Source organism: Artibeus jamaicensis, unplaced genomic scaffold, assembly GCF_021234435.1.
Source record: "Artibeus jamaicensis isolate MK-2021 breed Jamaican fruit bat unplaced genomic scaffold, CSHL_Jam_final scaffold_369, whole genome shotgun sequence".
Taxonomy (NCBI): domain Eukaryota; kingdom Metazoa; phylum Chordata; class Mammalia; order Chiroptera; family Phyllostomidae; genus Artibeus; species Artibeus jamaicensis.
The window spans coordinates 41,506,947-41,531,926 of NW_026522042.1; the positions used below are offsets into that span (position 1 = coordinate 41,506,947).

At 38.0% G+C, this 24,980-nt stretch overlaps 1 long non-coding RNA gene across 1 annotated transcript; it reads right to left on the bottom strand.

The window, feature by feature from the left end:
* Positions 1 to 17: 17 nt before the first annotated feature.
* LOC119053286 (uncharacterized) lies at positions 18 to 24,454 on the bottom strand. Its single transcript, XR_005083266.2, has 3 exons — positions 24,366 to 24,454; positions 24,142 to 24,243; positions 18 to 83 (listed from the first exon to the last, which is right to left on the bottom strand). It is a non-coding gene; the product is annotated as an uncharacterized LOC119053286 (long non-coding RNA).
* Between the last annotated feature and the right edge of the window lie 526 nt (positions 24,455 to 24,980).

Consider the following 24,980-nt stretch of genomic DNA (forward strand, 5'->3'; position numbering starts at 1 on the left):
CAGGTGGTCAAACTTACCTAGTCCCATGCCATATGAAGCCACCTTTCCAAGGTATGGTTTAGTTTTTGCTTCTTCTTGTCTTCCTGAAACAAAGCAAGAAGTGTTGCCACAAGTAAATGTCTGTTTAGGGGGGAGAAAAGCAAATAATTTAATATGATTGAAAATATGTAGGTTCCAATTTTCATATATTGGAAATGTTTAGGTATTTCAAAGAGTTTCTGTTGAGAGGCAGCTGTTGAAGTGTGTGTGCATGTGCATGTGGGTGTTTTCCTTCTATTTGGGGGAAGAAAAGCTTATAACCTCTTGTAATGGTCTTATAGTTTCATCTATGACATAGAAATTATATCAAATTTATCTTTACCCAGCAAATACAAAACTGGATGCAATATTTGAAGAAACTTGTTTTAGGCATTGGCAAACAGCACAAGCCTGCGATCCCTGAGATAAGGGAAATGAACAAGGTGAACTCCACATTGACCCTGGCTTTCCCTGTTGGGGTACTTTCCAAGTGATAACATCTGGAAGAAAAGCCCCCACCAAAAAGAGCTGTGTTGCTGGACAAAGGAAATATCAAACTTTGTAGGATGTTGGAATGTGCAGGGTAGGGTATCAGAGTCTAGGATACTGTACAGAGAAGGAATTTCAGAAATCCGAATATAGGTTTCCTGGGTCTATAGCTGACTATGCATATTTAGGTGAGATTTCCAGTCCTGGCAAAAATTGTTACTGAAGGCTCTTAGATGAATGGATATTCTGAAAGAGCACAGGATTGGGAGATGTTGAAATTCCCAACATTCAGAAGGGAGAGACCTCAATGAACATATAAAATGTTGGATTGAGATGCCAGAAGTCCATGCCTTAGGAGTGGGCTACTCTGTCATAATGGTTATTCTAGCCCTGTCCTAGCAAAGTCTTTAGTTCTGTAATCCTTTTCAATATATACCCAAGAAAAATGAAAGTAATAGTCTCTGGGAAGATTTCTTAGGGTATATTTATGGCAGTTTTATTACTAACAGCCTATAACTGAAAACAGCCCAAATATTGCCAACTGGATAATAGACAAACTATTGTAGAATAGTCATATAGTATGATACTACTCAGCAATAAAAAAAGGACTACAGTATCAATATATCCACCAATACGGGTGGCTCTCAAAAACGCGCTGAGTGAAAGAAACCAGACACACAAAAAAGTTTATATTGGATACCTCTATTTTTATGAAATTCTATTATAGGCAAAACCATGGAGACAGAAACCAAGGCTGTTGTTGCCTCCATTGGGATTGGAGAATAGGCTGGGAAGGGGCATGAGGAAAAGTTCTCAGGTGGTGAAAATGTGTATTTTAACAACAGTAGTGGCTATGCAGAATTATATATTTGTCAAAATGTATAAAACTGCAATTAAGAATAAAAATAAATTAATATGCATTAACAATAGAAAAATATAATGGCCACCAAAGAAGTGTCTCTTCCCTCCCATAGGCGTATAGCAGAAGGAAGGGCACTTTCTACATCTTGAGGGATGGGAATAGAGGGGTGGGGGAGTTCTCTGCCTTTCCACCCCCAAATTCACTGGCTTAGCATGAAAGATGTAAATTTATAAGATGTCTTGGCCCTTGGTCACACTAAGTTGGAAGGTGTGGTGACACCAAATTGAGGTGTTTTGGATCAGTTACAAGGCGACTCAGAGTTCATTTCCTTTCTGATTTATAGCACATTTGAAAAAGTGTTGTCCAGAACTCATTTGGAAACAGAATGGTAGATTGAGCATTGGCCCTTAAATCTAACTCTGTTTTCTTGAATTAATGTATTTGTGTCAGATTCTATGTGGCGGGGGCCCAGCTCCCACTCGGAGATGCACAGGACCCACGCCCACGGATAGGTTCTCCTGTGGGTAATCAGGCCTGCAATGTGCCTAGGCTGCTTTTGAATCTTGCTTTTTGCTAAAAACTCCCTCACTCGGATTTGTGGCAAACATTTACTGCAAATTAACTTCCTAAAATCCATGCTAAACCTTCCAAGGACAAATGTAACCAGTTCAATCACTTTTGCTTTTTCATTTGCAAATATCCCTCTTCTGTGATGTGATTATCGGCATTGGCTCCTTTGTTGTCTGTAAAAGGTAACTACCTAAGGCAACCTGTGCATAGTAAATGGGGACCATAATGTAATGTGCCAGCCAAGAAACCCAATAAAGGCCGGTCATGGCAAGGACCACGGCTTTTGCTCCCCTTGAGAGAAAAAGCCATGCTGTCCCTTTTCCTCCACCGGACTTGGTAGTCCGTGTGAATGTCTCATTTCATCCCTAATGACACGGACACTTCAGGCCCGTGTCCACATCATTCTTAACCCTTGTAGGCTTCAGCTATAGAGTAATAAAAACTCTTTCATGTGATTCTTGTCAAGGATATTGAGATATAGGAATGAAAGGGGGTAAGAAAAATATTGGTCATTATTTCATAACTATAAAATGCTCTCTTTCTCTCTTTCAATCCCCAAACTCGAAACTGGATTCTTAAGCTGGTTTAAGGTTTATCCTCATGTAAATGTCTGTTTTGTTGGTAATTCTGGGTGTGTTTGCTAAAGTAACTCTTAAAACACTCACTATATACTCATATTCTTCTTCCACATTCGTTCTTAGGATTTAGATTTCACTTTCTTTTTTGGAGATGTGCTTTTAATAAACAACACTTTTTAAGCCTTGTAGCTCAGACTGAAGATGGGATTTCTGGGATGGTTTTATTTAGAAATATCTAAAGCCCGTGGTCAATGTGTTTTAAGACTTTTCTAAGACTCTCTCAGGATAAAAAGTTTTGTTAAATTAGTATGTTAAATAATTTAAATTAATTTGTTAAATTAATTTTAAAAAGTTTTGTTAAATTAGTAACAAATTTTGTTAAATTTGTTAAATTATTAGTATAATTAGTATTAGTCTCAAAGTTCATTTAGGATCACAGAAAAAGATGAGTTTTTTTAATGTACCATAATTTTTAAATAAAGGACCCCCCCATTTACATGAAGCCCTTGTATATTTAAATATCTATTAATGAGCTTGTTTTTATTCCACAACTGAATGTACAACCAAGAATGGATATAAATATTTTTCTGATGTGGCATAAAAGGAGTCACTTTATTTTATTACCTGCAGTTATGGGTCCATCCCTCAGCTGAGTTTGTTTCAGCTACTCAACACAAGGCCATTTTCACTATCAGGCCAGGGGGCTCAGTATGAAACATCATATGTTTATCCAGCTTTGGTAAAGAGGATTATCATGTCTAATTGGGAATCATTACCTAGTAATTAGTCTTAGGTTGTATTCATGGTCAGTTGAATGACCAATATATATTTGGTGGCTCTAATTTTATTTCTCACTAGAGATTGGGGTTTTTTTTTGGAAATAAAGGAGCAACAATGTCTGTGATCCATGGATGTTTGGTTTCATAGGTAGAAATTTCCAACCCCACAGCCACTTTCCTGGGCTTCTCAGTTGAAAAAGGGGTAACATAGGATAGTTTGTGGGGAATGGAGAGGAGGAAGTAAGGCTGCCCGGATATGGGCAAGTTTCAAGATCCAGTGCATCATTTTGGTGATTCTGTGTTCTTTCAATGACTTATACAACATGTGCCCTCCTGATGAGATTCTGAGCTATATAGGGACTGGGTTACTGTGTGTTTTGTCACTCTGTCTTCCCCATATCCATGTACTTTGTGAGCAAGTAGTGCATAATTGTGAAATGAAGGAATGAATTGGGATGTGCAATACAGATAAAATGCTACTTCAGAGTAATCTTGCTATTCTGATATTAGCAAAGTGAAATATGTAGTGTTTTATTTGGACAGTTTTAACATCACTTTCCACTTATTGAAGTGCATATTTAATCATTCTACTAGATTGTCAAATTTTTGTTCAGAGGAAATACTGCCAATTTACCTTTACACTTTATAGTTCCTATGCATGTTAAATAGTCGATTAGGTCATTTGCTGAATGAATGAGTGAATCCTAAGAAGCCCTAAAAATTTAAGAAGCCCTATAAAACTTAAAGTGATATTTACTGGTACCTACTTGTTAATATTCAATGACTATTGTATTGAGAAAGCAAGGAAGTTTACCTCTGTGTCAAATCGATCAAACATTTAGTCAATGACCACCACTTTTCTTTTTGGAAATGAGACATGTGGAAGCTCTGCAGGATGCCTTGTCTAAGTAGGATACACTATGGGCAAGCACATCCCTCAGTGGATTCCTAATTCTATTATTCAGAATTTCTTTAATTATGTTGCCCTTCTATTAAAAAATTGTGCTGATTTTCATGGGGTGCTGACAGGCAAAGATGTTCATAATTATGTATCAATTTAGCTTATGACTGGTCAGTACCAAGATGCTACTTATTAGAGAATCACATTGAACTTGTGGCCCTAGACTATGGTCCTTGAGTCCTTGGCATTTGGCCTATAATGGTGGAAGTAAAAAGGTTAAATTATTTGCTTCCACAGTGGGGAAGTCTTTGGTAGAGAGGTCTTTGAGCTTTCACTGACTCCTTGGACAACCTCATTCATCCTAAGATTATGTATGTCTCAGACCAAAAAATATCACTGTGTCCTGTGCCTCTTTCTAGAGTCTTTCCTGAGCTAAACTCTGCAAACACCTCATATTTGCAAGTAGGAACAAGTGCCCTATCTTATCTCTCAGATTCACTGGGGCAGGGATAACACATAAGTTTTGAATAAATTTTTATGATTGAAATGGGAAAAATAGCAGAAACAGATTGAGGGACAAAGATTAGGAGAATATTCTATAAGGAGAACCAGAAAAGAAAAAAGTAGTAGGTGGAGAAACAGGGAAGAACCAGAACCCTGATATACCTGAAATGCCAAACCCACGGAAGGTTTTAAGAGGAGAAATTAATAGGGTAATGGGCCACACAGAGAACGTAGGAAACAAGAACTGGGTAAAGAAGCAATTGACTTGTCAAAAAGGGGCTATTGGAGACTCTAAAGTGTGCCATTTCAGGAGGAGGTAAGGAGGAAAGCTAATTACAAAGAACTAATGAAAAAACAAGTGATGAAAATAAATTAAAGCAATCACCATAACCTGCTTGTTCTAGAAATACAGCTATGGTCTCTGGAAATCATTTTTCATATTGGTTACCTTTACTTTTCAATTCTATTGGCTCAGTTTAAGTTATAAAAACTTTTTATTTGAGTGAGGGAGGAAAAAGAATTTCCTGTAGCTGGGGAATTTGGGCAGAGCTGGCAAGATCACTTCTTTGGCCATCTTCACAGTCAACTTCATTTTAATAACATTGGATAATGATGAGTGGTTCTGTTTTGACATTAGAACTATCATGATTTCCACATGCAATGAAATGAGAAGTGAGTTCCTAAAAGGGCAAATTTGTTAAAATACCAGAGTGACACTGGGAAGGGGATAAAGAGGAGAAAGCTTGTGGAAGATAGTTGAGAAGACTTAAGATTTGGAGGATGTGGTGGTGGAGGCCAAGCAAGGGTAATACATTTATTTTGGAGGCAGAGGTTATGGGCTTAGTACTTGTCCTTGGCCTTGAGTTAGATGGATGGGCTTGTTTGTTGATACTGTCGTAATGAAAGTCAAGAGAAAAGATGATTATGTTAGTGGTTTTGCTCTTTCTGAGTTCCTGTGGCTGTGTGTGGCTCTGATTTAGCCTGGAATGGGCCCAGAGGTGTTTTTATAGAAACTGGTGTTATGTTGCTGAAGGAAGGCCTGTTTACCATGTGCCTCTTATATTGCTTTAAAAGGTGGAGTGGGGGAGGGTCACCGGATGATCTGAAAGTTTAGGAAGCCTAAGTTCTGGTAACTGTTCTGTCTGTTATTTGTGTATGATTTTAATCCAACTACCTGACATCTCCAAATCTTAGTTTTCTTCTCTGTAAAATGGCTTTAATAATACCTGACAGTCTTTTAGGGTAATTGTAGGCTCAGATGAAATATGTTAAAAAGTACTTTAAAACCAGAGAGTGCATTATGGATAAAATGCAATATTATCAATCAAGGAAGGAAGGGCAGTCCCCTTTTCTTTGTTCTCCTCTCTATGAGGTGGCTGTGAACCTCTTTCCTTTGTGGGCCCCATAATTCACATGAAATGACTTCACACTAAGCCAGCAAGTGAAGGGGTGGGTTCCAAAGTAAGAAATTGATGCTCTGAGATTCTGTGGAGGCTTTAGTTTGTACAAAATGCCTTTCATTGGGCCTAGCATATATTTAGTACTAAGTAAATGTTTATATCATTCCCTTCTCTGAGCTCTTCTCCTTCCAGCTAGACAAAGACCCTATGAATGCTATTCAACAACAGATCAAGGTTTGTGGGGCCAAAAGCATACACACCATTTGGCCATCTCTTTAAGCAGAAAATTACAACATCTTCTTTCATGACTTTTATCAGAACATGGTCAATTGAGTAGATCACTAGCAAGAACTCAAGGCTTTGGAAAGGGTCTATGTGAGTGAAGTTTCTTGAAGCTTAAGTATTAGTAGCTTCATACAGAATCTGGCTGAGAATCGGGCTCAGGTTCTGTATGATGGTGAAGTGTGCAGTGCTTTGTTCAGCAGCTCTGTTCATCTTAGGTGTGTGTGCAGGCATGCGCATGCACAGGTCCGTGAATTCACACATACACAGCCTCCTAAAAAGAACTGCATGTATGTACATTTTTTGACATCTAAAAAATTAAAGTAAGTTTAACATCATTTTGATTTGAGAATTTTATGACACCTATTGAAATATTTTGAGAACCTTGAGTTTCTAAACTAATGTTAAGTGAGAATCTCTGCTCCAAGTCACTTTTTGCTTAAAATTGCCTATAAATCTCAACTTATAAAATGTGTCATTTAGGTTACAGAATATTTTGCTACTTATTGTGATAAAACAGAAAGTAACTTGAGTTAGTTAGCCCAGCTCACTGCCTTCAGCAGACCACAAAGAAAGCATCACTGGTGGGCAAGAAGCTGCCCCAGAGGAAGTACTCCTCGCCTTCCTTTGAGAGCTACCCCATTAGGGCTTCTCACTTCTCACTAACTCACAGTCCTCAGGATGTAACAACATTACATGAGCTGCCATTCTGAGTGCACCTGTTTATTAAAGCCAAGAAGATGTCCAGCAAGTATTTGCTAATTTTACCGACTGTTGAGAAAAACTCCTTTGAACCTTTCTGCTTCCCCATTTCATTTGTTTGTTTGTTTTGCTTTTAGTAAAGTTGACAGAACCTTCCAGCCTGTGTCAAATGATGGCCTTTCTAGTTAGTAAAATCATTGTGTGTCTACCATGCACCACCTTTATGATGAAGAGCCATAACAGGAAGGTTATGTTCCGGGGAAGCGATGACAATGTACTGTGCAGTTGAAAAGAAAACTCAGTTTTTGGTTTAACTTTAAGCTATTTTTGCCTTTATTATAAAATATAAAGAAAACAGAAAGTGAATGAATGTCGAAACAGAAATCTTCACTATTTTACAACCTAGATATAACAAATATTAATATTTTGATGTGTTTTCTTCTAGTCTCCTATTTTCAGATATGCACAGATATTTACAGCATAGAGAACATTTTACCCTTTTCTCTATTAGTACTATGTAATGACCATTTTCTCATATCACTAAAATTTATTTAAAGACATGAATTTTAATAAGTTGATGATACTTCATCTTACAGATATGCTTTTGTTCATTAGTATTTTTCTACTACCTAGATCTTATTTGTGTAGGGTTTATAGAACATTAATAATAGCTTTTAATATATTTTTAAAGTTAAACAATGCATCAATGCATTTTCACTTTGTTTCAAATAATTAAGTCCTCAAGTATAGCCTGTCCTGTTATCAATTGTGCATGTACCTTTCCAGACTTCTTTTGTAGTTCTTTTGCTGTATTTTTCCCATTACCATTTGCCCTCCCTATACTCTCTCCCACCTCCACCCATCCCCCCCGCAATCACCACACTGATGTTTGTGTCCACAAGTTCTTTCTCTTTTTGCTTGACCTCTCCACCCCCACAGACTTCTTTTTTCAATGCAATTACTATATGTGTATATATTCAGAAAATAGTTTTTCACTGAGCAAAAAGGGAAAAGGACTCATGGACATGGATAATGGTATGGTGATTGCTGGAGGGAGGGAGTGTAATGGGATTAAAAACTAATGTGAAAAATACAATTAAGATTACATTTAAAAAAAAGAGAGGAAATCATTTTTTTCATGGTTTGTGCTTCTCTATAAGTTATTTAATGAATTGTTCACTACTGATTATTTAGATTGTTTCTAATTTTTATTATTTTATTATCATAAATAATAACAAACAGCTTTACATATAAATGTTGAATGCATCTCTGTTTATTTCTTTAGAATGAATTTATAGGATTATTAGGCCAAAGCTTACAGTTTTATGGAGATTATTTTAAGAAGACAGTATACACTAGCATATATCTATTATTATGACAGACCTGGAAGTTTTTTGTAATGAGTGAATGTACTTATCTAACTAATAAATAAGAAGGAAAAAAGACAAAGTTAAAAACTTGGAGAAAAGGTTGTAAAAGAAAACTATGGGGCAAGCTAAAACACTGTATTATTCTGATTTATTGATTGTGTACCTGACATTGGTTGATGAAACCACAAAGCTACTTCCTGACTGGGTAGGTAATTCAGAAAGAAAGGGACAGACTGATAATCCGAATACGTGAGTAACTTTTCTGTATTTAAAATTGCTAGAATCACTATTAGATTTGGCATCTCATGTAGCATTTTAATTTTATATGTTGTTTTATTTTTAGCTCAGCATTCCATTATTACTTTTCTTTTCTTGAAAACTCATCAGTAAGCTTGTTTTGTATAAGTAAAAAAGTAGAAAGGGATATTTGTGGTTAATTTATGAGTTTATTTTTACTCCTGCTTTTTATCATCAAATTGACTACTGCTTGAAAATTAAAATAGATGCTTGTTAATAAAACATATTAAAATAACACAGAGACACATAATAATCTGAATTTATAATATTTCACCTAATCTTTTAATTTGGAAAAACCTCTTCATAAATAATATTTTTTACTACAAAGAAATGTTTACCAGATAGTCAGCAATTCCTGCACTTTAAAGACAGTTATAGTTTTTTGATCGTTTCAAGAAAAACTGAATTAAATACTTTTATTTGAACATGTATAATGTAATTTATTTTTAATTGTTAGTTTTATCTGTCTGACCATATGCATAAAAGTGGTCTGAAGTGTTTGCCAAATGTTAAGGGATATTTCTGGATGATAGAATTTTAGATGACTTTTTGCATTTTTCTTTTACTATCCTTTATTTCTTGAATTTTAAACACCGAGCATGTATCACTTCTATAAAGCTATTAAGTAGTTTTTAAAAAATATTGCATCTCCTTACATTCCTAGCATCATTGTATGGGAGCATAGCTCTTATTTACCTTAAATAGGTGGTAAAAACCACACGCTTTTAATTTTAATATTAACTCTTTATGGGTGAAATTATGTTTTACTGTTATTATTTGTATTTCTATAATTATTAAAATGATTTTTTATTGTATTAACTATTTTTCACTGGTAAATATGTTCTTTGTTGATTTTTCTAAATTTGTCAGTATCTGTTGCAGAAAGAAAGTTTTAAAGACTGAGTGTCTTTTCATTAGTCACTTTTTAAAATGGAACTTTTATTCAGATAATTGTAGATTCACATGCGCTTGTCAGAAACAGTGCAGAGCAAACCCCTGTGCACTTTGCCCAGTTTCCCCCAGAAGTAATATTTTGCAAAATTATTGCAAACAACCAGGATACTGGCATTGATAGAATTCAGAAATCTGATTTCAGATTTTCCCGGCTACACCTGCACCACTTGTGTGTGTGGATATTAAGTTCAATGAATTTTATCACCCGTGTAAGCTGGCACATTCACCACAACGGTCAAGATACCCAACCACTCCAACCCACACCACGAGGACCCCTCTCATTGCCCTTCTGCAAATGCAACCATCTTCTTCTTGTGCTCCCCCTACAAGCCTCTGCAACTACTAAAACACCCTTCCTTTCTAATATTTATCCATTCAAAGATGTTATGAAAACAGAATCTTATAGTGTATAACCTAAACATCTTGTAAAGTTGAGGAAAACTTGAATGTCATGTGTCCATGTTGTTTTTCTTTGTTCTCCTCTCATACCCAAAAGGAATTACCCAGACTTCCTTGGCTTCACTTTTCTCTGCTGAAACTTTAGGCTTTTAGAAACCCACTGCTTTTCAAAGACTCTTGTTCTCATCTCAAGTGATTTCTGGCTGTTAGAAATAGGTTTTGAAGTGTAGTAAGAGGATGGAATGGCTGTGGCCAGTGTTGAGAAGGAAATGAAATAAAACCTGTTTCAAGTTATGAGAGTGAAAGAAAAAACCAACCCAGTAAGGGAAAAATGAGTATTTTAAGACTGTCATAATTTCTCTCCCTAATATGTGCTCACGGAGAAACTATAGCAGAGCTCCAGAATTCTTCCGGGGGTCCCTTATCAACTCAGCCTTGGCGGCATTGGCAGAAACTTAAAGGAGAGGAAAAGACTTTGTTCTTTCTGTTATCTTCCATCATGGAAAGCAACACCAGGGACCTATAGACTTCCTAATTTTCCTGGGTTGCCACCATGTCCAGATCACTGCTCCCCAAGCCCAACTCTGGATTGTCCCTGGGAAAAGGGCTCCCTGCCTGTGATGCCTGTGAGCCTTTATCAAGGCTCTAGATAGTTTACTTCAGTGTGATTGTCAGTCATATGTTGATAAATGGAGCTATTTTACCCTGCTGGAGTGGAGTTGGAGCTTTTGAAATATAACCAAGCTTAAGCAAATTCAAAAGCAATATTTACAAAATGCATTTCAAACATACATTTATAAGAGAAAAATAGATGACTATTAAACTACCAGAGTAGATATTAACAGTAAGGTATTTTTATTATAGTGGTTAGTATGTCATATCACAAAGTTCTTGGGTGGATGGAATACAGCTTGTTTTTTCCAGTGACATCATTTTTTTTTTAAGATTTTATTTATTTATCTTTAGAGGGGAAGGAAAGGAGAGAGGGAGAGAAACATCAATGAATGGTTGTGTTTCATGCGCCCCTGCTGGGAACTGGCCTGCAGGGAACCAGCCTGCAGGGAACCAGCCTGCAGGGAACCAGCCTGCAACCCCGGTATGTGCCCTGACTGGGAATTGAACCTCGATTGTCTGGTTTGCAGGCCCACGCTCAATCCACTGAGCTACACCAGCCAGAGCTCGGTGACATCATTCATCATTGGAGCCCTTATTTGTCCGGGAAGTGAAAGTAAGTCCCAATGAACTTGGGTCCTTTGATGCCCCCATTTTCCCTTAAGTTGAGTCCAAGTACCAGGTTTAATCTGGTGCCATGCATGTGTCATTGCAGGTGTTTAAGGGAGTGGAGAAAGTTCAGCACTGATGAGATCTGATTAAGACTTAAGACATGGTCAGCAATTAAAAAGTTTTTCCGCTTCCTCTTGTAGGGTTATCAAGACTGCTCTTGAGTCAGAGTAAAGTCAGGAGAGCATCCCTTGGAAACCATATTGTACACTTTCTAACAGGACTCCTTCTGCCCTTCTCCACCCTTCAGGGGCAGCAGGGCCCAGGAGTGAGGTGTGGGAGGGAGGAATCCGCTTCCTGAGAAGCTTTTAAACACATCAAGCTGTTTGAAAGACGCAGGTCTTTGTGCCCGAGCCCAGGCTCTGTCCTCTCCCTATCAATCTTTACTCCTTCCGTTCCTCCAAAGCCCTTCTTTCCTTAGTGTGTTAACTCAAATAATCTGTTAGGAAGAAAGAAATGAAAGAAAACTGATATGTATAGAGCATCTACTCTGTGGCGAAATTAAACTCTGTCCTTCCTCACCGATCTCCTCCAACACATCAGCAAGTCCTGTTCCTTCAATAGCGATAGTGTCTCCCCAATGGGGAGCCACTGCTTCCCATCTCGCTGCTGTCGCCCCAGGCCAAGCCACCCCTGCCTTCCTCCTGGGCTACTGCTTTGGCCTCCTAAGTGGACTCCCTCCTTCTGCCCTTATCTTTACAGTCTAATCACAGCATGGGAGCCAGAGTGATCCTCTCACTTCAGAAGTCAGATCATGTTCTGCCTCTGCTTAGAATTTCCAGACTCCTGTCTCATGCAGAGTAAGGCCCAAAGTCTTTATATTGATCTACAAGGCCCTGCATGATCCTTAGCTCAGCTGGTTCTCTGACCTCATCCCCTACCACTCACTACCTCCATCACTTTGCTCCAGCCACCCTGGTGTCTTCACTGTTATATGGAAATGCAAACACATTCCTACATCATGGCCTTAGCACCTGCTTTTCCCTCTGCCAGAAAGGCTGTTCCATCAAATATCTGCATGATCAGCAGGCCATTGCTAATCACCGCATATAAAAATGGAACACTTACCCACCAGGTATCTACTGATTGATTGATTGTCTCCTTGAACCCTGCCCACCCCCATCCCAAGTGTTGTGTGTTCCAAGAGGGCATGAATGAATATTACGTTTTGTGCACTGCTGTGTCCCAAGCTCCTGGAATGGTACCTGTCATAAATGCCTCGATAAATGTTTTAGGATGAATGAATAAATCTACACAATAATCTAAGAAGATAAATATTTTCTGATTTTTATAAGTGAGGTCCACAGTGCTCAGAAAGGTAATTTGTGAAAACACACTGCTATTAAGAAGTGGAAACAAATAGAGACCCAGGAAGCTTTCTACTCAGGATAGAAAAGAGCCAGGGGTATATTTACAAAATAGTCTTGTGAATAAATAATATGTTATTTACCTTATTATATTATCCTTCCCAACACTTGGGTTTATTTCAAAGAGGTTATTTAGAAACAGGCAGTGCCTTAACCTGTGGGAATGTGCTTCTAGTGGAGTCTCAGACACACTGACAATGTCCTGGGGTCCCCCTCTCTGCTGCTAGTCCTGGGATTAGGCCATGTTCTGGGAACTCTGAAAGAATGGATTCTTGGCCGAGCACACTTTCACATAAAATATGTTTTCCTGGCATTCTGGCCCAGGCTCAGTGGACCTTCTTAAACTTTCTTTTGTTGAAATTTGAAAGACTACTTAGTATGAGCTTTTAGCAAATACTTTCACTCTGTCTGATCTGCTACTTAAACCATCCCCATATAGAGAAATGGAGGAGAAGGTATGGTAGGTTGTTCAGTGTTTCCTTTAGACATGTGAGAATTGAGGGCAATAGTCAGTGAGCGATAAGTCCTTAAAATGAGAAGACATTATACATCTAGAAGAGAATGAGAGGAGTTCAAAACTGTAGGAATATTTTGAAAAAGGTGTATAATCTTTTCTATATGGGTTCATTTTCTTTTAAAGAAATAATATATACCTACTTTTTATTCTTCCTTTCTAACATTATTTTGGCTGATTTTTAAATGCTGTTTGCCCATTGTATATACTGTAGGTGGAAATAAATCAGTAGACCTCATCCTTGATAAAGCCCCCAAAGAATTTTGGGGGACGATATAATCTGTGCTCCAAAACCCCTCATATCACAAAATCTTTTTTTTTAACTTTTTTTATTGATTATGCCATTACATTTGCTCTATCCCCCCCATTCCCCTCCACCCTGCATACCCCTCCCCCACCATTTCCCCCTTTAGTTCATGAACACGTGTCTCAAATTCTTTAGATTCTGTATTTCCCCTGCTATTCTTACCCTCCCCCCTATCTATTTTCTATCTACTGTCTATGCTACTTATTTTCTGTACCTTCTCCCCCCTTCCCCTCCTCCCACTCCCCTGTTGCTAACCCTCCATGAGATCTTCATTTCTATGGTTCTGCTCCTGATCTAGCTATCCTCTTAGTTTGCTTTTGTTTTAGGTGTGGTTCTTAATAACTGTGAGTTTGCTGTCCTTTCACTGTTCGTCTTTTTTATCTTCTTTTTCTTACGTAAGTCCCTTTAACATTTCATATAATAAGGACTTGGTGATGATGAACTCCTTGAATTTGGTCTTATCTGAGAAGCACTTTATCTGTCCTTCCATTCTAAATGAAAGTTTTGCTGGGTAGAGCAATCTTGGTTGTAGATCTTTGGTTTTCATGACTTGGAATACCTCTTTCCAGCCCCTTCTTGCCTGTAAGGTCTCTTTTGAGAAATCAGCTGACAGTCTGATGGGAACTCCTTTGTAGGTGACTGTTCCCTTAGCTCTTGCTGCTTCTAGGATTCTCTCCTTCATTTTAATCTTGGCTAATGTAATGATGATGTGCCTTGGTGTGTCCCTTCTTGGGTCCAACTTTTTTGGGACTCTCTGAGCTTCCTGGATTTCTTGGAAGTCTATTTCCTTTGCCAGCTTGGGGAAATTCTCCTTTATTATTTGTTCAAATAAGTTTTCCACTGGTGGCTGTACCTTTCCCCCTTCTGGTACCCCTATAATTCGGATGTTGGAACGTTTAAAGATGTCCTGGAGGTTCCTAAGCTTCTCCTCATTTTTTGAATTCTTATTTCTTCATTCTTTTCTGTTTGATCATTTTTTTCTTCCTTCTGGTCCACTCCCTTGATTTGAGTCCCAATTTTCTTTCCATTACTATTGGTATCCTTTGTATTACCATTCATTTCAATTAGTTTAGCTTCCATATGTTTCTCTAATTTGTGACTAAAATCAACCAGTTCTGTAAGGATCCTGATAACCAGTGTTTTGAACTGTGCATCTGAAAGACTGGCTATTTCTTCATCGCTTAGATCTATCGGTTCTGGGGCTCTGAGTTGTCCTAGAGCCATTTTTGGCCTATTCGTGCTGTTAAGTAAGCAGAGCGAAGCCTTAGTTGTTTACCAGGACGGGTGACCCAGGTCGCTGGTTTGTGACGCTGTGTGTGTGGGCGTGGTCAGAGAGGGAGCAATGGCGGTCCTCTCCGCTAGCCCAGCGCTTCCAGTCACTCCGCACGCCTCGGGCTTGTTTATCGGAATTGTGCGAGGCTGCTGCCCCGAGCAGGCTTCCCTTCTCACTGGTTTCTCCACACGCAGATGCGCGACTGACCGCAGACAGCCCGCCGTGCCTCTTCCCTGTGTGCTCCCGTAGCTAGCTCGCTCTCGATCAGAGCTTTCGGCTGCTTGCGCGCTCACCACGCACCACCCCGGGAATTTTTTCTTGCTAACCTGTTCCGCTGCTGGCTTCGCTCCTCATTCCGGTCCAGCTGAGTATCTAGTTGTCCTTTGGACTCCGTATTGTCGATTTTCCGTGTGGCTTGGTTGTGACTGCTGTTAAAAATAGTTGTTCTTAGATTTGGTTGTGCACAGAGGCAAGGTGGTTCCTCCACCTACGTCTCCATCTTGGCGGAAGTCATATCACAAAATCTTTAAACTGAAATATTTGGCTATGATTGATCGCTCAGCTTGACTCTATTTTTTAATTTATTTTCAAACAGACTTCTAAAGATACATGAAAATATGATTGCAATGCTTTTCTGAGTGGAAAATGTGTACTTACATGCACATATATTCATAGAGTTGTGGCAGCAGCCTTGCACAGATAGGATGCTGATATTTAAATATATATGTGGTCTGTCAGTATAATACTGGTGTAGTGAAGTATAGGGAGTAGTGAAAGACAGGCCAGAGGGGAAAGTTTTACTTGTTCTTTAACCCGTATGAATTTAGAAAAGGTGTGAGGGCTGACCCAGGGTAAGAGTTCCTCAGAAGTCATCGGAAGCTTATCCAGTTTAGGGTGTTATGCTTTTCGTATTAGTTAAGGATGGCAGAGACACCCCCAGGAGCTGCAGCACAGCCAGGTGTCAGAGCGAATGAGGAAGTCACATCTGTTTACTTTTGGTCCTCATAGCTTCTCTGGGGTAGCTAATTTACAAATAAATGCTGTCTTATGTGACTAATCAAGGGCAGTTATTGTATAAAACTCATCTAAGTATAAAACTTCTCATAAACCTGTTCAATTCACCTTAGAAAACATAACCAAGGAACATGTAATTTGTTTTAGTCATTGTAAATTACTAACCCCCTTCCCTCTAGTGTCTTTTCTTGCCGAAAGAGATATTTTAGACATACAACTCTAAATTCAGTAGGCATGTCTACAAACACCCATTAGAAAGTGAAACGTTTATTTCATTACAGGAAGGATGTCAAGGACAATAGTGCGAATTTCAACTGAATAAATTTTACTAGAGCAGATCAGTTGAAAATGATGGTTACTCTTTCCTGAAGCTGAAACCAGTTTTACAGAGGAAGGTTAAAACATCCTTGTAAAAACCGAGAGGGATGTGAAACCTCAGAACTTTCTTTCCAATATATTCATAACCATTATAAACTTGTGCTGCCATTGTTCCAACCAGTGTCTCCGTCAAGTTTTTGTCCCAGGAGAAGTGGGTAAGAGAAACTAAGTTATTACAGTACTCCACCATGTGAGGAGGTGGTGGGTGAGGTAAAGTCCTAGATCAAAATGAAAATAACATGGAGGGGCCAAACTGAAGACCAGATGAGGGAGGGATTTGTCACAGATTCACCATCATGCCTTGTACAGTGACATTATTAGTCTATGTCACAAGAGAGCAGGTAGATAAGAAGGGAAGAGCAGTTTCTCTCTGTCATTCTCATCATTTTTTCTTCCTATTTCTTAGTTTTCCTCTACTATTCTTCATTCTACTATCCCACTTCACCGGCTTGGCCCTGACTTCCTTGGGAGGCTTTCATCTTGAGATTTATCATCCACTTGTGGTCAGAGCCTCATCTTTAACTGTCTCCCCTTCTGTGGATCATTCTGTTCCCTCTTTATCCTCCTGGAATCTCCTTTGGCTGAACACAATCCTAAAAGAAGAGATTTTAAACCTGCGGGGAACTTGAGCAGGAGTAAGGGAGAAGCTCAAAGGTCGGCCTCTCTTGCTAATGCCTCTTTTCTCCTCTGTCACCAATGCACCTCAAGGCTCCAAAGTTAAGCCCCAGAATTGACAGAGTAGAGTAGGTGCCTACACAGGGGAAACAGGGGGGACAGGAAGCTGCACTGAACAGCTTCTATTTAGTTAAAATAAATTTTATTTTTCTTTCTGTCAGTTTTCTCTCAGAGCATGTATTTTAGAAACAAAAAATTGCTTATGTTATACTGGTGAATGAAAATGAAAATTCAGCATTGTGTATATAATCTAGTTATAAATCTATAAAATTATGACAGAAAAATAAAAACAGAAGGCTATATACTAACCTATTAAGAGTGACTATTTAGCAACTATGTTTGGAATACGCCTTTTTTTTTTATCATCGCTGCTTTAATTCTTATGTTGTCCAATTTTATTCAACTGCCTGGTTTACTCATAGAATAGAAAATATAAAGCATACTTTATTAAAACAGCGTCCCTCCTTTTCCTTTGTATTAATAATTTGTATTTCACAAAAAGCTGATATAAATTATAAAGGGAGCTTATAAGCAATATTCCTTGATTCTTAGTTTCATTTGGAAAAAAAAAATATATATATATATTTAATTAAAATACTATACTTAAAATGTAACTTTCCCCCTCTGTGGTACACAGAGCACCAAGGAGTACTGTGAAAACAGAGCTGAGAGCACTTGAACCCACAGGTCCACTTGTGCCGCAGTCATCCGAGTGACCTTGGTGATACTGGTTGCTCTCCTGCTTCATTTGTCCCAGGTGATTCTGAAAAGATTGGGCCAATTGATGCCTCTGGCCCTTTCCGCTTCTAAAATGCTCTTGCAGAGTCTTCTCTGCTCTGAGTGCTTTATATATTCTCTGGTGTCTCTGCCTCTCTCCTCTCTAAGGACATGGTGACAATGGTCCAACATATTCTAGCCTCAGCCTCAGGGATTTAGCAACATGTGAGAAAATTTTTTTACACAAGCAACATTATACATGAGAGTTTTTGTGACATTTATGAGCCTGTGCTATGACTATTTGTGCCCCTTCATGAGCACATTTCAGTTTTGTTTTTCCAACTCTGAGAACCAAAGATTTTAAAGTTCAGCAGTATGTTGTTGTTGTTTTTTTATTTAGATTCTTTTTAGGCCACCTGCAAAATGACTGGCCACAACTGGAAATAGTAGTATTTATACATTTACTGGTGTTTCCAAGGGGACATTTGATGGGATTATATGGGAAGAGTACTGGTGTCAGAGATGTGTTTTTAGCTCATAATCCAAATGAATAGTGACTCTTCTAAGATGCTGAAAGAATGTCCTGATATATCATTGATAGGGTCCTTTAGGATTTTTGAGGCTTACTCTCTTTGTCTTGCTTGTTCAGTCAGTTTGACCACTGCTGATACACATGGAGCTGTGACTTACAATTATTTTGGAGTTGAGGTATCTGAAATGTCAATATATTTCTTGATAGGAATGATGTCATAAGCAGTAGTTAAATTCACAGGCAAATTCATAGTCTATTTAAGCCATGAGATAGCTAAATATGCTCATTGGTAATAAAATAAGAGAAAAAGAGCAATGCTGTCCCAATATTAGTAAAAAAGAGGGTAAATATTATTATAACTTACTCTTAGATAACTGTACTTAGGGGAAAGGAGGATGAGAAAGTAGATAGAAACATTAGAGATTTTAGATGAGTACTTTTAAGGGATTTGGAGATAAATGATTGATTATATCTAATTTCACTTAAAAGATAAAGCCTTCCCTTTTATTTGATATAGTAATGCAAGTAGTACTTTTTGTACTTCTAGAACTCCACAACAAGAACTTCCTTGTTGTTGTTGTTGTTTGCATATATAAATGCCCAAAAGAGGATTTTTCTGAAGTAATTAGGCAAGAGTTAGAGCAAAAAGAAGAGGGAAGGAAGTTATTGAGAATCCATATGTTTGTTTTGTAAATAGAGATCATTTGAACTATAATTATTTTAAACATGAAAGTAGGGTAGATGGTGTATGTACATGCCTTTCAAGTGAAAACAACATTGTGAGGAAAAGATTTTGATTGAGAAATTTTCTTCTGCCAGTCAACGATAGTACCATTAACTCAAAACAACATGGTGCATGGAAGAAGGCGAAACTGTTTGACCAGCTAGAAGCCTATGTTCCCAAAGGGTGTTTGGAATTTAACCCATACTTTATATTTCTCTGATATAAAGTATATTTTCAGGTTAAAATGGATTAGGCATGCTTTTTAGAAAATGATGTTAGAATGCTTTTACAGAACACAAAGGTGAATGCACTGTGCTGTTGTTATTATTGTTGTTATTTTTACCATCAGTGTTTTCCCTTTTCCTTTCTGTATTTTTCGTGGCATTGCCACGCACTTCTGCAAGACCTCTTAAGTCTAGTTATGGATGAAATCTCATTATGATGGATATAAGGAGCATCAAAAGAGCAATTTTAAAGAATCTGCTGCTTATTGTGGCTGGGATAAGCCTGTCCATTTATTTAGGCTCTGCCCTAGTCCTGTTCCACCTTTCCTATATTTTGTTTCTTTGTTCCGTGACACAGTTGGTCAATGGGGTGGCATACATTTTTATCACCATAACAGAAAGCTTGTTTCCTATTATCCATGGAGATGGAATTTAAGTTGCATCTAAGGAGGAAGCACTGGACTTGATATTGCTAAGGGACTTAGAAACATGGGTATTTTCAAAACATGACACCAGGTCATTGATTCAAAACACTAAAGCAAGAAACTGGAACTGAATCAGTTCAAGGAACCCTTCCCCCCACACTATTCTCACTTTCACTTACATAAAATACACATGGTTTAAATCTTCTTGAAAGCTTCTGAGGGCTCCAATCTCAATTGTTAGAATCACAGAAAGTAATATTGTTTTTCCAGTTTGTGAAAGGAGGAGTAATGGACCTGAAAAATCTTTCATTGCCTAGCTAGATATCGACTTAATTGACTTAACATATTGTACCTACTATTTGAAGTGTTGGTAGCATAAAGTTTTATAAGTCCTGTTTATTCTGATTCCTTTTGAATCACATAAAATTTTCTTCTTAGTGAATGTTGGAAGGATGTCCAAAATGGGCATTTGCTCCCTAGAGGGCATAAAACCTGACTTGTCTGAAGTTCTTGGAGAAGTCAGAAATACCGTGGCATCCTATGTATTTTTTCACTTTCTACTGAGAACTGTAGCTCTGAAATACTTCAATGAAATCCTTCAGTTGCATCACCCAACTCAAATCAGTAGATATAAAGCTTTTTCCCCCTGATTTCTGAACTTACAGGTCCCAAGTGAATGGAAACTGGTGATTTATTTCTGCTGAGTAGCAATTTGGAGAAGGTGCTTTTGAAATTTTGTCTAAGTAAAATTTCAGAGAGGCTCCTTTGGATATTTTTCCTGGGTTATAATAAGCAGGATGGAAAACATGGCTAGTGTCTCAATCGTTTTGTTGGATCGGCATTAAACCTAACTTCACATTGATATTTCTGAAAATTTTTATATAAGAACCTGGAAAAACATTATATATGCATACTTTTCCTGCCCCTTTTAAAGCCTTGAGACAGGATTGAACATTACCATGTTTTTAATGCTCATTAGTAAAGCATGTTTTAGAAATAAAAGAAAAATTCATAAAGGGGCTTTACTATTTTCTTTGTAACTTACAACTACCCTAGGGCTATAGATATAGAAATGCAATTTTTAGTCATCCAAAAGAAAGTTTATTTTTAAAATCTCTGTAATAATAATTAGTTAATTGTACCTTACTGATTTCCACTAAATATTCCATAGTACTCCCCGGAGAAGCCACTTAAAGACTCTGCTGTGCTATGCAGGGACCTTCACCATAGAGTTAGAGTGGTTCTGATGGTTAATGTGTGTCTTGCTTGTACAGAGTACATCCTGTGGCAGGTAAAACAGGATATATTTTGATGAGTGGCTCAGTGGGGGCACATCTGGTTAGGAGCTTCACATTATTTTTCTCAGGAAAAAGTAGAAATGACATAAGTCAAGTACAAATTAGCAGAGATGGAAGTATGCAGAGGAAAGAAATATAACTATACACTGAGATTCAGAATGGTTCCTTTACCATGTGGCATAGAAATGCCAGAATTATCCTACATCTCTGAGCCTATTGTTGCAACTATAAAATGCAGACAGTGGCCATTTTTTTGTAAAAATTAAATGAGGTACACTCTATGGAAATCTTTGGCAGACTACAAGATCCTGAATGATTGCTGGATGACTTCTTAAATGTTGATCAAACTGATACTGATTTCTTTGAGACTTCATATGTTTTAAAAAAATTGACTTTTAAATGAATACTTATAGGTTTGCAGAATTGAGGCCTAAAATGTGTGTCCATATTTGTAAGGGTAATAATAGATGGCAGTCATGTATTATTGGAGAAGGTGTTATACCCCACCACTCTGTCCGGATAAAACTATTGAGGAAAATTAGGACCAAAGAGATTAGGCCAAAGCTCGACTGTTATTTATTATCTGTGTGATGTAAGGTTAATTTTTTTGACTTCTCTCGGGCTTTTTTTCCCTTCTGATTGGTCGCCATGGTTGACCATAGGTAACTGAAACAGCAGAAAGTGAAATCCCGGGTAAGGGGGCACTACTGTAAATGGCTCTGGCAAATTCACAAGTGCTATCTACAGTCAAGAGTGTCAACAGAGTTCCAGGATTTCATGTGATTGCACATTAAAGTGCCTAGAGAGCTGGAATGTGCAATCCACATTTCACAATCCTTGACCTTGGCCAGTCATCTGAGATATCACCCCATTGGGAGTACATGGGGCTTTGACCACATTGCTTAATTGAGTGCCATGGGAGGTGTTAGCTCATCAAGTGAGATATTTCTATGAATCAGTTAAGAGCTGGCCTAGCTGACTTCCATGGTCCCAATTCTGAGAATTTAGAATTCCAAAATTAAAATATGAGAACATCTTCTGTGACTTAATTGAGCCTGAAAATAAAATCTTCAAGATTATTTAGTACTAGCATTTTATAGCAGAACATTTGCAGAGCAAGTCAAACAGTCACCACCAGTGTTTAGAGCAGGCTACAAATTTCCACAGGAAATAGAGAGTTCTTTTTAATTTTAAATGTAGGAATTGGAATTGTTCATTTTCTTATCCATATGTTTTGTGTATGGAACTATCCCAGGATCCTTAAGCCCAGAAGGTCATCCCGACTCCACCCTGTTATATCTTTGAAGTTCACTCTCATCTTCCTCTTCTTTTTACCTTTTCTACAGGCTCCCAACCATTCTTTTACTCACATTCTCCCTGTCCCTATTGCCCAATACTCCCCTCTCTTTTTCATTTGCTCAGTTTTAATTATGCACATCCAAAAGTATTGAGGATTAAGGTCAGTAACACTAATCCTTCCATATTTTTTTCCAGCAGCAAAGAAGTTTTACCTGGGACATTTGGGGAAAGGGAGAAGGAATGGTATCACAGGTCAACCATTTGGGATAGAAAAAACAACTTTCCCTTTCAGACAGGGGCAGGCTGCCTGCTCTTAACCTCTTTGGAGGAGCCTTTTCCTATCATGCTTTTCACTCTTCTCTTACAGCAGTTCTGGCTTTCCCTTCCCCCACCCTTTGCAGGCTGTCCTCTGGCCGTCCTTCAGCCCTCTTGCCGCCCTTCTCTTTGAGGCATCAGTGCTGGCTGCACAGCTCTCGTTGTGCTTTTCCAAATTCTTCACACTTCTGTTGCCAGTGTTGGAATGATTCATGATATCTGCATCCAAAAAATTAGTTCTAGAAAAAGATCTCCCTGGTTTTCTGGTCTCATTTGGCTGAGGTATTCAGAATCTTAAGCCAGCAAGTGGGGCAGTAGAAAAGTTGAGATTCTTGATGGCCTTTTGCCCTGCTTCCCTCATGGTTTGCCCATTTGCTGAGGTATCCAAACCTGATGTGAATGTCTCGGTCTAAAGTATAATATTCCCTTCTGGTTATTCTGTTCATTGCACATTCAAAATAAAATAAATGTGTGCTATTATTTATTTCACAATACCCTTGCTTTCAGCTAACAATTGCATTAATGATGTTTGAGGAATTAATATTCCTTTTTTGGCCTCATCAAATTATTTTGTGTCATTGGTTTCCTTCACTTTCTTTTGAATAGTATATTAGTTCTTGGTGTAATTAGAAAAGTTGTTTTCTGTTCTCAGATTAAAGTCTGTGTTTTTTTTCCCTTTGCTGTGTCATTTCTAATTACGTCCCCTCCCCCTTACCAAGACCACCCAGAATAATTTTTCCCAGCCAAGTGTTTACAACCTTAAAAATCTTGCACAACATAAATGAAAAATGGCTGAGAATTTGAACTTTGCAAACAGTCATTAAGAAAGAGTCAGTACAGTGTATGGCTGTGATGAATAAAACTGTGTATTTGACATGACTATTCTGATAAATTTAAGTGATTCTTTGAGCCACTATTGCTGCAGCCTGAACTATCAGAAATCCTTTCAATGTTTTGATACTGCCACATGTTGAATTCTATTACATTCTCTGGAGGGCTTCAATAATATCCATGGCAGTTACAATGCCTGGAATCTTTTATTCAAATTCATAAATTTCTTCCCTGCTCACTTTTTAGCAAATGGAAAAGGTACTTTTACTGATAATGTTTAGCTTATGTAGTAGGATTTGAAATTTCTAGTTTAAGCAATGGCCTTGGCCAATATGTTTCACAGAGCATCATAATTTGTTCAGATGTAGAAAAGGGATATATAATTTTATTTCAGTGAAGAAAATTAATAAAAAGAAGTTGGCAGAACTGGTGAAATATGTGACAGGGTGAGAATAATAAAAGCCCATGTTAACATAAAATGTAAATACATTTGTTTGTGTACTTTGGTATGCATTACCGTTAGTTCTGCCAATAAACATTCCAAATTTACTAGGTTTTACAAACATTTCTTAGCACTAGGGCTTCATGTGGAAAATAATAGTAAAGTAATAATGCTTTTAATATGTTTATTGCATGCCAGGCACTGTATTAAAAACCTACACACGTTACCCCATTTGATTCTCAGGACAACTCAGTGTAGTAGATACTATTATCATTCTTACCTGACGTATTTGGGGCTCTGGTTAGAGAGATTAGGTAACTTGCTTAAGTTACTCAGTGGGTGAAGGCAGAATGTAAGTACCTTTCTTCCAGGTTACAGCCCCTGCCCTGGAGCATATTGCTAACCTGACTGAAAACTCACCTTTGAAGAAACAGAGACTCTCCACCTTGGGTTCCATGGCAACCTGCAGGAGGTGCATTTCTCTTCCTGTTTCCTTTCCTGTCCAAGCTATTAACCTGGCTCCTTTAAAAGAAGGAGGAAATGGCCTTTAAAAACTCTCTTAAATATCTCTTTTTCTTGAGCAAAGTGGAATTTACCATTCCCTCCTTTTATTATAGAGTTGCAAATGGTTAAATTGTCTTTACTTTATATCCCAGTGAGGCCGAGTCAAAATTTCTCCCTGGCTGAGAGTTGAAGTAGAGGACAGGCAGAGGTGTCCAGTCTGGGTTGGGAGTCGGCATGAGATCGGGGAGAGTAACAGAAGTGATGATATAAATGCAGGGTGGTGAAACAGGGCTGTTTCAACATTCTGTGTATTTCAACATTTAGGGCTTAAGGAAAGCCAAAGCTCTGGTGGACCGTTCTACTTAGGTTGCCAGTGGAGCAGCTCTATCTGTAATGTAATAATTCTAAAATGCCAGACATCTGTTCTTTAAAACTTTGAAGATCATGTTTGATCCTCAAGTGGAGTTTTATAGGACTATTGGGATAGACTTGGGTGTCACTGGAGGACAGTAGTGGGGACTTTAAATAGGAGAGAATCATTGAGGCCAGATCCACTAATGATTTCAGACTGATTCAGTTCAGTAGTTATCCATGTGACTGATTACAGCAAAAAGATTCACATTAGGAGCATTCTTCTGGTTAACTGCCTGATGTTATTTCATTTTATCCTCAGTAAATGCAATCCAGGATTACTTACAAATTTTTACTTGCAAAAGCTCTGATAATTTACATATTTTCTGAACAGGACTAGTAAG